Source organism: Lepidochelys kempii, chromosome 14 (assembly GCF_965140285.1).
Source record: "Lepidochelys kempii isolate rLepKem1 chromosome 14, rLepKem1.hap1, whole genome shotgun sequence".
Lineage (NCBI taxonomy): Eukaryota > Metazoa > Chordata > Testudines > Cheloniidae > Lepidochelys > Lepidochelys kempii.
The window spans coordinates 48,128,044-48,141,307 of NC_136393.1; positions in this window are offsets into that span (position 1 = coordinate 48,128,044).

The window sequence follows — 13,264 nt, forward strand, 5'->3', positions numbered from 1 at the left end:
GTGTGTGTGTGTTGTGTGGGACGAGGGGGTTGGAGCTGACAGACCAAAGGTCTCTTCCCCCCAGCTTCGTGATTTCTCTTGTTGCTGGGAATGGCCTCTGCAGCTCCTTGGTTTCTTTAAGGGGAATCCAACCTGCAGCCTGACAAGGACAAGGAGACTCATGGCCCAGTCCCCATCCCAGACACTCCTTGGAGACTTTTCTTCCGCTGCAGCAATTCAGCTTGTGGGAGGCGGGACAAGCTCACACAGTCTCTCTCACGGGGCGTCTGTGGAGCAGCGTTCTGTCGATGCCCTTGTCGATCCAGGAGCCGCTCCAGGGCCTCCTCTGTGATGTTGTGGCAATCACCCATTTCACCTTGGACTCCAGGCTGGGGGCACTATGTTACAGTGTGTTCGAAGGTTTGGATATTCTCACCACAGTTTTGGGGCAGGGGCGGGGGAGGGGCGCGATGTCTTTGATTTTCTACTTGTGCAGCAAGTAGCCGTAATTTGGGTCAGTGACAATGTGCTTCTTTGGAACAGTGGCTGAGGTCCAGATACGCTGCCATTCCCTGGCCAGATCTGGAGACATGAGGGGGGCGCATGCGGTCCATATTGGCTCTGGAGCTCATTGTGTCCCCAGCCAGTTCCCAGACTGGAGCATTCTGCTTCCTGACTGCCAATGGAATTGGGCAAAGCCCACCTCCTTTCTCTGCTTCTCCAGGGTGCAGGGAATTAAACAAGGGTCTGATCAAGCAATCGTGAGTGACTGACTCAGGGCTCTCCTCTCAGACACTTGGGGATCAGCCAGGGGGACAAGGAGCAGAGAGACACCCAGAGCCATAATCCTATATTAACTCACCCACCCGGGGATCCTCCTTACGCCACGTAGCAATGCAGCCATGTAAGACACTCAAATCACGGCAACTAGCGAGGTTCCAATGTGGGACCTTTAGCACCAGCGTGTCCCACTGGTTGCTGGATGAGGAACTCTGAGCTGGAAATAAGGAGCGGGCTCTTCTCCTGTCTCCAGGAGGCATCCACTGCAGGGAACCTAGCCAGCCCCACTCCCCGGGCTGTGTCATGCCCTGGCACAGTGCCCTTACCTCCCCCACTCTGGCTGTATTTTTGTAGCCTAAGAGCCTGCTGTCCTGGTGCCAGTCAAAGCACCAGAGATCTTCCGCGTCACGTATGGTCAGGCCTGGAAGAGAGAGAGAGAGAGAGAGAGACTTTTCTATTCTGGCTGCAGTTCCAGTGTCCTTCCAATCCCATTGGTGGCTCCACAGTGGAGTGGAGAAGACCAGAGGCAGAGAGAGACTTGTCCTCCAGCTGGGGTCAGTCGGAGAGAAATGGTCTGGGGTCCCATTATCCACCTGTGGGCACTCTCAGTCCCCTCTTGGGTTCCGTGTCCCAGCTGGGTTCCTTACCCCTCTGTCGGAGCAGCAGCTGGTAGAGCCGGTAAGTCCCCTCCCTGGCCTGCCGGCTGATGTCCTTGTCTGGATCGCTGACAAATAGAGCCAGCTGGGCCACATGGTGCCCCATCCTAGGAAACTCGGCTGAGATCTAATGGAAGGGAGAGGAGAGGGGACTCCATCAGTATTTTCCTGTCAGCTCCCTGTCCCCCCTGGGCCAGAGGGCTCCTTCCCCTTAGCCCCTCTGCAGGAGATGCTGGGGGAGAGGAGCTTGAGATCGACCCTTCATTTGCTCTGCTGCCAAGGGAGCCCGGAGCTGCTTTGGGATGCCAAGGGGCTGGAGCATGGTCCCCTTAAAGGCCCAGGGACAACACTGAACCAGGACCAGAAGAACTTGACTCAAGCCGAGCTAAGTCCCTGCTCTGACCCTGCCTCCTCATGAAGAACCCTCCTAAGCCACAGCCCCGGCAGCAGCAGATTCTGCAGCCCGCTGAACCAGCCCGCCTCTGCCGGGAGCCAGCAAGCTGCGGTTGGAGGTCACTTACGTCAAACTCAGGGAGGGTGACTGTGTATCTGAGCAGGGCTGTGCTGCTCCTGATGGCCCTGGCTCGCTCCTGCGACACCCTGGACACGACCCAGAAGTTGACATGCTGTGGGGAAAGGAGGCAGGTCAGACTCAATGGCCAGCTGCACCTGCTTTGCAAATGAGCCCCACGCCCCCAGCCCCAGGGGCCTGAGACATTCTGCACAGGGGGGAATATCTCAGGCCTTGATGGCAGAGCTTTAGAAGGGGATTCTTTCCCCCAGAACACAGCTTGTACCTTGCAGGTCACAACTTGTCAGCATCTCTCTACATTGGGACAATGTTCGGGGTCAGGGCTGGTACCCTCCTCCCAGAACTCCTGATTCCTGAACAGTTCACCAGAAAGGAGACTGAACCCTCGCCCTTCCCTGCTACGCAAATCCTTGCGGGGGTGTAGGGAGTGACTGAGAGCACAATCCCCCAGGAATTTCAGAGCAGATCAGAGGGAAGGGCTGATTCCCTGGGGTCCTCCTGTTTCTCTAGGAAGGAACGTGTGCCTCTTCTCTGAGAACCATCTCCCAAATCTCATGGGGGGGGGTGTTGGAGGGGCGGAGGAAGGGTGGGTTTTCAGACTCTCACTCCCCAAGACAGCCAGGAGCCCTGTGGTTCGTGCTCCGCAGAACCAGGCAGAGCTCTGGCTTGAAATCCCAGCTCTTTCCTCTGTCCCTCAAGAAGGAAGGACCTGACACTGCATTGCACTGACCTCCCCAACCAAGGACGGCCTACTGGGGACCCAGCTAGGAGGACAGAGTAGAAAATGGATCTTCCAGGCTCTCCTTACCAGTCCCCCAAAGAGTTCAGGTAAAATGGGGCTCACCTCCAAGATGAAGTGGAGCCTGTCTGTGTCTGGGGACTCTGCCAGCAGATTCCCCAGCATGGCATCCAGGACCTCTGGGATGACTTTGTGCAGAGCCTGCAAAGCATGGGTCAGAGTTAGGGAACCTGAGCCTACACCTGCCACAGGATGGGAAGAGGGGTCGCTGGGAAGCAGAGGGGGGGAGGGATAGCTCAGTGGTTTGAGCATTGGCCTGCTAAACCCAGGGTTGTGAGTTAAATCCTTGAGGGGGCCATTTAGGGATCTGGAGCAAAAATTGGGGATTGGTCCTGCTTCAAGCAGGGGTTTGGACTAGATGACCTCCTGAGGTCCCTTCCAACCCTAACCTTCTATGAATCTGTGAAGCACTGGGGAGACACCCAAACACATCTCCTGGCCTCTCTCCTTCACATCCCACTGCAGGCAATTCGCAAGAATTGATGACCCCTGGACCTTTGATCCATGAGCTTCGCAGGTCTCTGCAGAGGGCCTTGTAGGCAGAAGAGTATGAAACAGCCAAGTTGCTATGGATGGAAGCTGGGTTTCTGGGCAAAACACGGCTTATGAAAGAAAGAAAGAAAGAAAGAAAGAAAGAAAGAAAGAAAGAAAGAAAGAAAGAAAGAAAGAAAGAAAGAAAGAAAGAAAGAAAGAAAGAAATCCCCCAGAGAGGCGTAATCTCTTCCCTGCTGGAGGGAAGGATCCAACCCTGCAGCTTGTTCCATCTCCGCTACCCCACCCCTAAATCTGGAGCTCCAGCGAATCAAGGGAGCAGGACCGAGGACCACTCTGGAAGAGGAGGAGGATGGAGGAGGAGGAGGTACCTGGATGCCGGTGGTGTCCTTCTCCGTGCCCAGGGTGAAGACGGAGTGAAGGGCAGCTCGCAAGAGGTGGGTCTCTAGGTCTGGCTCCAGGGCAGGTTTCATGGTGCTGGCAAGAGAGAGGAGCTGGTGTTAGACTGTGCAGTATGGGGGTGGGACTGTGGCCAACACGGACACCAACCCACAGGGATAGAGGCACAGGCTGGCGAGAATGGAAACTGAGGCACTGAGCTCGGGAATGACAAGGCCAAGGCGTCCCAGACAGACAGTGGCAGGACAGGAATAGCTCCTGTTCCCTGGAGCCTGCTGCCCCTCCTGTATCTGAGCCCGGGAGTGAGCCCCTCCCCAAGGCCCCTGTCATGTGATGGGAGTGAAAAGAAGAGCCCCGCCAGGAGAGAGTGACCCTTCCCTCCCCACCATCTCTGCCAGAGGCGCCACTCTTGGGAGGTGACTCCCAGCCTTGGGCCTGAGCAGCACTGGGGTGAGGGGAGCCGGCGGGGTGGGGGGTGGGGCTGTCTCCGTACCAGAGGTTGCCCACTGCAGCCAGGGAGTGGGCGAGGACGGCGCTGGGTGACGAGTCGTCGGGAAGCTCCTCGATGAGCTCCTGTGAGACGCGAAGGAGACAAAGGAGCGTGTGAGATTCAGGCCCGACTGACACCTCCCAGTGAGGAGATGACACAGCCAGTGCCCCACATGGCCAGCGGGATCCCTCTCCTCCCGCCAGCTGCCGTATGGCGTGTCTCACTCACCACGATCCTCTTCGCCACAGCCGCCTTGCAGCAGCGCGGCTCCAGCGTGTCCTCCCCTCTCTCCCGTGCAGCCAGACATGCGGGGTAGACGGCCTGAAGGAACAGGAGCTGCTGCTCCTCATCCTGGAACCACCAGGAGTGGGGTATAGCGAGAGAGAACCTGTTAGTGAGGGACCTTCCTGCCCCACCCACACCATCTCCAGGGCTCAGGCCTCAATGGGGGATTGTGGGGACCCGCCTATTCTCCAAATCCCCCCCCACTCCTACGCAAGCAGGATCAGGAACTGGGACAGTGCCTGTGGGGGGAGACGACCTCGGCTGTTGTGGGACAAACACCCCCATTTTGGGGGTCCCACATCATGGATGTAAAAGGGCCCCATTAGGGGTGGTGGATCAGGAGGGACAAGACCCTCGGCAGGGGGTGGGGATGCTGGGAAGGGACAGGGCCATCTTGGTTCCAGCCCAGGTGGGGAACATTTGTACCTTATCTCTGCACTGGAGCTGCTCTCGGATGACCTTGAGAGCAGCTTCATCTTTGGCCACGTCCACCCCTTCCTCCTGCTCCGAATCCAGGGGGGTCCCTGCACCCAGGAGAGAAGGGAACAGGGTGATGCCTGCTGCCACTTGGGGGGTGGACGGGGGCGTGGTGGGCAGAGCAGGATTCAAGACCCCCCTTCCCACCTCAGGCCCCCAGGGCAGATGGGACCCCAAACCTCCCTCTCAGGGATGCCGTCAGCCCCCAACAGCTGCCGAAGCCCAGAGCAGAGCCCCCCTCCCCTGCCCAGGACCCCAGGGGAGGGGCCTGTTCCCCCCGCCCGGAGCAGCAAGGACCAAGGTGGCAGCAGCTCTTCACGCCCACACCCCCAGGGCCCCGTGCGAAGGGGCAGCTGTGTGACGGCTGCTGCTGTCCGTGGGGTTCGCGGGGCTCAGGCCAGACACCTGGGCTGGGGACCCCCCCCCCGGATCCCTGGGAGAGCGTCTGGGCCCAGGGGGTTCACATCCCGTCCTCAGCCCTCCCGGAGCCCAGCCCGGCTCCTCACCTGGCACAAAGCCGTGGCGCCCGTCGGCCTGGCTGCTGCCAAAGACCCAGGTGCTGCCGCGGTCCCAGGCTGAGCTGCCGGTGCTGGGCCAGGGACCTTCCACCTCCTGGCCGGCGGGGGCTGGAAGGGCCTCAGAGACCGGGCAGGGCGAGGCCTCCTGATGGGAAGGAGGGCTGGGCTCCTGGGGCCGCTGCTGCCCACACAACCAGCCGCAGAGCCACCCTGCCCGGCGCCCCTCCTGGGCTGGGTCCTGTCTGCCAAACCGCAGCCTGGGCCAGCTCCACCGGGGCCTGGTCGGGGCCGCTCCCAGCTCGGCGCCTGCGCCGGGAGCCGGGGTCCTTTTCCAGAAGGCCGGGCACTTCCGCCGTCTGGGCTGGACGGGAGCTGCTTCCCCGCCAGCGGGGACGCAGGGCTTGCTCTGCCCCTCGGGAAGGCGGCAGCTGCTTCCCTCAGGCTCTGGGGTCACCTGCAGAGCCTTCCTCCGCAACATCCGCAGGAGCCTGGCCATCCTGGAACCGAGCGGGGAGCAGGGCTGAGTCTGGGCTCAAGGCAGCCTTTCCCTCCTGGCCCTTTTCCGGCCCTCCTCCTCCCTGCTCCAACCACAGCCGCCCCCTCTGCCCCCACAGGAGTGCAGGGAGAGCCATCTACACACACGGGCAGGAGTTCGTTGCACGATCTGCTCCCAACCTTCCCCCTCGTAAACCCTGCTGCTGCAATAGCCAGGAAGTCTCATCCTTTTCCAGCAATGGGGTCAGTCCCAAAGACCATCACTTCCTCTGGACAAGCAGCCCCCTCCTGTCATCCCAGGCCACACTCCCACCCAGGCTTGAGAAGGAAGAGAAACCAGGAGTCCGGACTTCTCCTGGGAAACCATTCCCGCGTCAAAGTCACAAAGACCCTAGGCACAGGAAGACCAGGGCCCTCCTCGTTCCCCCTTGATTTCCCCAGCTCAGAGACTGTCAGTCTGGGGAACAGTGTCCCACAAGGGAAGGGCTGGAAGCCCCATTGCTGGAACCTTTCCAAACACACTGGAGACGGCTCTGGAGAAGCCCCTGCCCTGTCTAAGAGTGAGGGGCTCTTGGGGGCTGATTGCAAATGAAATCCCCCTTTGGAGGTATTCTCTCTGTTTCTGCCTCTCCCCACACAGACAGGGGAAGCCACCTAGGAACCCGAATGCCACTCACGTGCTCTCAGTGATGGTATGATGGATGGCGGATGTTCAGGGTCAGCAGACGTCCCTCGCCCTCCTCCTCACTCTCCAAGCCCAAGGCAGGCTGGAGAGGGTGGTGACCTCAGGAGTTACCCTGCCCAGCCAGCAGGCAGGGTGATGACACGAGGGCGATCGACTGGCTGTGAAAAAAAGAGTCTGTCTCATTGCCAAGGGATGGAGAAACTCAGCCAGCAGCAGGGGGTTCAGAACACTGCCCTAGGGTGGAGGAGACAGCGACTCCAGGATCCTGACATCCCAGCACTTCCAGAGCGCAGGAAATAAGGTGTGAACATTTTCATGGAAACCGTTTTCTGTCAGAAAACCCATTGAGGCGAAACCACTTTGTTTCTTGAAATCATAACAAGTAAGATAAAATTCTTTGCAAAAATATTTGTTTGCAAAAGAAGAGCATCTCCTGTTTGTCACAGTGCATTAAACTGCCTCGTCGTACACAAAGAGGAGACACAATGCTCTGGAAAATTAGACGAGATGCTTCAGTCTGAGCTAAGTAGTTGCTGCTCTTCACAATTTCAAAAGAATAAAATGCAAATCAAATCGAATATTAGGTCATAATCTGCTATGGCTCAGTGTGATAGGACACCCCCGAGTCTGCACTGCTCCGAGTGACACTCTTCAGTGGATCCCCATCACCCACCCATGGCGAGGTAGGTGGGAGAGGATTGTTAGTTGTCCTTGACAGAAGGAGAAACGAAGGCTGAGAAAGGAGCAGGGACTTGTTCAAGAGGATCATGAACTGCTCCGAGACAATGAATGGAGAGCAGCGTCAACATTGGTCAAACATCTAACTAGTTGTGACTTATTTGCTTGGTCATAAAAGAGAGCAACAAAGACCAGAGTCAATAGCCCCCTCCTCAGCCAATCAAGGTTGAGACTTTGAGGGGTGGGAGGCTAAGAGGTCACACCAAATAGCCCAAAGAATGGCCCAGGTCACCACCGAGGGGATCACTCTCGGAGCACTAGTCCAGTCTCACCTCTCTGTGAGGGCCTCCCACAACCCCCATCCCCACCCTTGCTCCACCCACAGAACTCCTGGTGGTGGGAGGAGAGCAGAGGAAAAGGACAAAGGAAGCAAGAAGAGAAAGGTAGGAGGGACAGAGGAAAAGGAAAAACAAATAGGAGAACCCCCAATGTCCCCAGTAATTCTAAGGGACAAAGTCCTAGGTCGGAAATAAAATGCTGCCCCTACAATCTAGTGTTTTCCTTTCCTAAAAATCCGCCGGCACCTGATGGATCAGACTGAACAGGTTCCAAACCTCTCCGAGGCTCTTACCTTCTATACAGGGACGTCTGTTTTTGAGCAAAACTACGAAAAGAAAAGGAGAAAACTCCAAAGAGGGTCCTCCTTGCGCTCACGAAGGTGCAAGTGAATGCTCTCTCAGTCCTCCAGGGGAGACCTCGAGAAGGAGACGTGCTGAAGCAAAGCCACAGGGATCTCCGAGGTGGCCCCTGTCCTGCCCCCCTGTCCTGCCTGGCTGATGTCAAGATCTCTCTGTGAGGTCATCGCCTCCCCACCGCCTTTGTCCAATAGGCTGAGGTCCTGCCAAAGGCCCTTGTGATGTCACTGCCACACCCACCCCTCCCCTGCAGTGCTGATGTCCTGCCCATGTCCAGCCACACCGGATGTTTGAGCTGCTTCCCCTGGATCACCCCACGCAATGAGCGTTCATTGTGGGCTCAAGCCAAATACACAGTAAAACTTCAGAGGCTTCTCCCCATGCAACGCACAGTTTTTCATAAATTAGCAGACATTATGGACAGAAGAGACAATTAGAGCATGTCTTCTGACCCCCTGCATATCACATGCTTTCTGTAGAGCATAGGAGCTAGTTTTTGACTACACATGTTCCAGAAAGGCATCTAGTCTTCATTAGAAGACATCAAGAGGTGGGGAATTCCCACCACTTCCCTTTCTAGTTTGTTCCTTTGGGGATTCATCCTCACGGTTGAATATGTGTGCCCTCTTTCTCATATGAATTGGTCTCTTTTGAGTTTCCAGCCACTGGGTCTTCTTATGCTTTTCTCTGCTAGATCCATGAGCCCTTTCATACACGATAGTTTCTCTCCATAAAGTCACTTCAACACTTCAATGACGTCACCTCCCGATCTTTTTTATCATCTAAACAGGCTGAGCTCTTTCAATAGCTCCCTCGCAGGCATTTTTCTCCAGCCCTCAAAACGTTTCATTGCTTTTTGCTGCCCCATCTCCAATATTTCCAAATCTTTTTCAAAGGTGGACGCCAAAACTGGATGCAGGACTCCATGATCCGTCTTCCGCATGGTGTGTCACCTCCCTGTGCTCCTCATTGCTCTTTTCATACATCTAATGATGGCTTTAGCCCCCTTCACCACAGCATCACCCTGGGTGCTCTTGTTGAATGGCTTGCCCAGCATGGCCCCGAAATCCTCTTCACAGTCAGTGCTTTCCTGGGTACACTGCCCCATTCTGTAGGTGTGGCCTGCATGCTTTGTTCCAGCGATAGGACCCTTCCTTTGGTTCTTTTCAAAGTGGTTTTCTTTGAATGGGTTCAGCTTCTCAAGGGATCCGATTGCTCTGTGTCACTGCCCTCTCCTCATCATTAATTACCACTCTGCTAGTATTTTATCACCCACCAATGTTAGCAGCAGTGATTTTTTTATTTGGGTTGCAGTTCCTTGATATTTATTTTCAAGAATTAGTCCTTGAGAGCCGCTTCATATCCCTAGTGCCCAGAACCTGCTCCTCACAGCCCAGCGAGAAAAGGCCGCCCAGCCCAGCTGTGCCGTAGGGGCTAAGCACAGAACTAACTTCGGAGCTTGTGCCATCCATAGCTTCTGAACAACATGTGGGGGTCATCAGCTTAGAAATACACTCTAGACCGGTAGCGTAGACAGGCCCCAAATGTATCTAAGTGTCCCGCCTTGAAAAACAGGAGAGAAAAAAACATAACCCTGAGTAGTGTTATTTTATAGTTGTGGAAACTGAGGCACACAGAAGCAAAGAGATTCGCTCATGGTCAAAAAGCCAGGAATAGAAAACGGCAGATCTGCTGATAGTCAGTCCCGGGCCCTAGCCGTGTTTGTCCTGGCCTCTCTGCTTCAGCTCCAGTGACAACCCGAGTCGAGGTTTTCTTCGTCTCTGTGTCCTTTAACTTCACGTCACTGCAGAAGAAAGATTGTTTCTGAGCAGCTGGCTCTAATGCATGGAGATGTCTTTCCAGAAGACGTGCTCTGGCTCAGTCCCATGTCGTGGGTTTCCTGGAGGAAGAGCTCGGTGACGTTCTAGGGCCTGTGTTACACAGAAGATGGACAGAATGGTCCTTTCTGACCTTCATTTTTTTCTTTCGCTCGGAGGATAACGCTGGACATTTTCTCTCATTCACTTTCCTTTGGAATAATTTCAATCCAGTCCAAAGGATTTCCTCTTCCATTGTGTCTTCAGCACCTTTCCTGGCAAACAGTTACTGTTCGAGCCCAGGTTTCCAGTTTCAGGCTGTCCCAGGGTGAGATGGCCATGAAAGGGGTAGTAGCTGAACTGAACCTCTCCCCAGGTGAAGGGAATAAATTACGGGGTTCACGTGAGAAGGAGCAGCATGTAACTAGGATCCAGGCCTGTTGGGCGATATAAGAGCAGCCTGTGCTCAGCCAGGAGAGAGACCCGCAATGGGAGCAGGCCTGGGAGGGGCTTAGATAGTCCTTTCAAGGCAGTTAGGGTACACAGTAGGGGATGGAACAGCCAAGCTGCTAGGGTCGGGAGCTGGGCCTCCTGGCAGAGTCCAAGAACGAAAGCACAGCATCTGCCAGGAAGGGAGTCCCCACAGAGGGACACTGTAATCTCCCAGGGAGGGAAAAGGCTCTCACTGCCATTTCTTAACCTCATGGGGTGTTCTACTGCTCCGTCAACCCCACCCGTATTTCAGCATCTCCAGGTGCCTGAGGGAGCAGGAACCAGAGGCCATCCTGCAGCTGGGACAGAGATGGAGGTTGAGGACCTACCTGCCCGTGGTGCCCATGGTGCAGGACAGCCCTCAGAACATGCGAATGCAGCTCCAGATCTGGGAGCAGCTTCCCTTTGCTGGACGACACCTTGCAGGTTGCGGGGAGTGAGACAGGCACTAACTTTTGGTAACCCTCAGTGGGATCAGAGGGTAATGGTTTGTAGAAAGTGGTGTTGGAGAGCTTTACAAAAACTAGGCAAGCCATTTACAACACACACTTTGCTTCTCTACAAAAGAAAAAGGACACTAAACCATCTAAACTACTACATGCCACAAGGGGCCACAACAGTGGTTCCTTTAACCCACCCAGCAATATTGTTAATCTATCCAGCTATAGTCTTAGCCCAGCAGAAGAAGCTGTCCTATCTCGGGGCCTCTCCTTCTCCCCCCTACCCCCACGAACAGGATACAGTTCTGTGGTGACCTAGAATCCTATTTTCTACGTCTCCGACTCAAGGAATATTTCCAACACACCTCTGAACAGCACACTAACTCACAGAGAGCTTCCTACCAAGACTACAAAAAGAAGGATTCTGGGTGGACTCCTCCTGAAGGTCGAAACAACAGACTGGACTTCTACAGAGAGTGCTTCCGCTGACGTGCACGGGCTGAAATTGTGGAAAAGCAGCATCACTTGCCCCATAACCTCAGCCGTGCAGAACACAACGCCACCCACAGCCTCAGAAACAGCTCGACATCGTAATCCAAAAGGCTGATAAAGGAGGTGCTGTCGTCATCATGAATAGGTCGGAATATGAACAAGAGGCTGCTCGGCAGCTCTCCAACACCACTTTCTACAAGCCATTACCCTCTGATCCCACTGAGAATTACCAAAAGAAACTACACCATCTGCTCAGGAAACTCCCTGAAAAAGCACAAGAACAAATCTGCACAGACACACCCCTAGAGCCCCGACCAGGGGTCTTCTATTTGCGACCCAAGATCCATAAACCTGGAAATCCTGGACACCACTTCATCTCAGGCATTGGCATCCTGACAGCAGGATTGTCTGGCTATGTAGACTCTCTCCTCAGGCCCTACGCTGCCAGCACTCCCAGCTATCACTTCAATCTCTCTGGTCACTTTCCAAGGAACTCCCCACTCCGAGACCCTGGACACTGTGGCCTGCAAATGCAGGTGGGGAATTAATTACTGACCTCGGTGGCGTTCAGACTATGTCCTGAAGCATGGGATTGGGACAGTTAGCGCTGGCCACAGTGTCTAGGGTCTCTTGGAGTGGGAAGTTCCTTGGAGAATTCCACTGGGTGGGAGACTCATCTGTGAAGGGAGGGGGCGGGCAGGAGCATCTCATCAACCCAAGATTGGAATAACTGAAGTAATGTTCCTTTTACACGGAGCCTCAGCTCCTTGGAACCTCTGCAAACGCTTTAGCCACGTAGGAGTAGCCTTGGATGGCAGTGGGAGGGCTCAGGTGCGTACGTGTTTGCAGGATGGACGCTCAGGGCAGTCCCTGACACCAGGGCAAAGTGGGTGTGAAGAGCCACTGTCTGGATTTGGGAGCCTGCCTGCACACCGAACTCACTCGGCGCGGGGTGCATGACTGCAAGGCGCTGGGCTGGGGAAAATCAGCCCTGGGTGGTTATTTTGAGTAGAAAAGCAGAGCCACTTCTGGGGTCTTTCAGCTTCTAATGCCCTTTCCCTTCTGCAGCTGGATTTCAGCGTATGATAAAATCCCTCTCAATGCCAAGTCAGTGCCATAAATCACTGGACTGGGTGCAGGAATCAGTAGGCAACGTACTCTGGCCTGGGTTATGCCAGGGCTCAGACTAAATTATTGTTCCCAAAACTTTTAAAAGCTGAGCCCCCTCCTCAAGGCAAAGAAACCAATCGTGCCCCTCACCCGTCAGCAATGTGTTCGCCACCCCACCCCCCATTTTCATGGACACATCTTCAAACCCCACCCTTCCCACCACGGCTAGCCCTTCCCCACGCTTCAGGAGACGCTGGAGTAGATGATCCTAACCGTCCCCTCTAACCTTTAAGACCTGAGGGACCCCATCCCGGAGCATCTTAAAAATCACAGTTCCCAGACTCTGGAACAGGGGCTGCTTTGCCGGGCTCACCTTTCTCCCTCTGTCAGGTTGGCCGATGGGGATAATGAGCCTGGAGATCTCATTCCCGCTGCTCTGAGTGCTGCCCATGTGCACACGACCCAACTCAGCTCTTACTGTATCCCAGGAACGTCTTCATCTTCTGGGAGCCCCATGGCAGCAGTGGGATGATTTAACGGACTCCCTTAGTCATGGGGCCTTTCTCTCGCTTTTTTTGTTTCAGAGCCAGCGTCCTGGAATCGTCTCATGGTGCGTGGAGTGGTGGGGGTAGTGTGGGAGCTAGTCTCACTATACGAATGTGGGTTTTGGAAAGGTAGAGGGAAAGCATTTGCCTACCCGCGACTCGTCTTCAGGAAGCTGCTGACTCATCCCTCCCCGCAGCCTGAAAGTCCGCAGGATTCACAGGAATCTGAGCTCCCCGCAGTGTGTGACAGGGACGGGGCCCAGGCCCAGGGAACCAGAAACAGGAATCGAGACCCAGCCCTGGAGAATGGTGAAGGAGACCTGCTCATGGAGGACAGACGCTTCACCCAGGAACCCAGAGGAAGGGATCCATTAGGTGGGGACACGGGTGTGGCCCAGGAAACTGGAG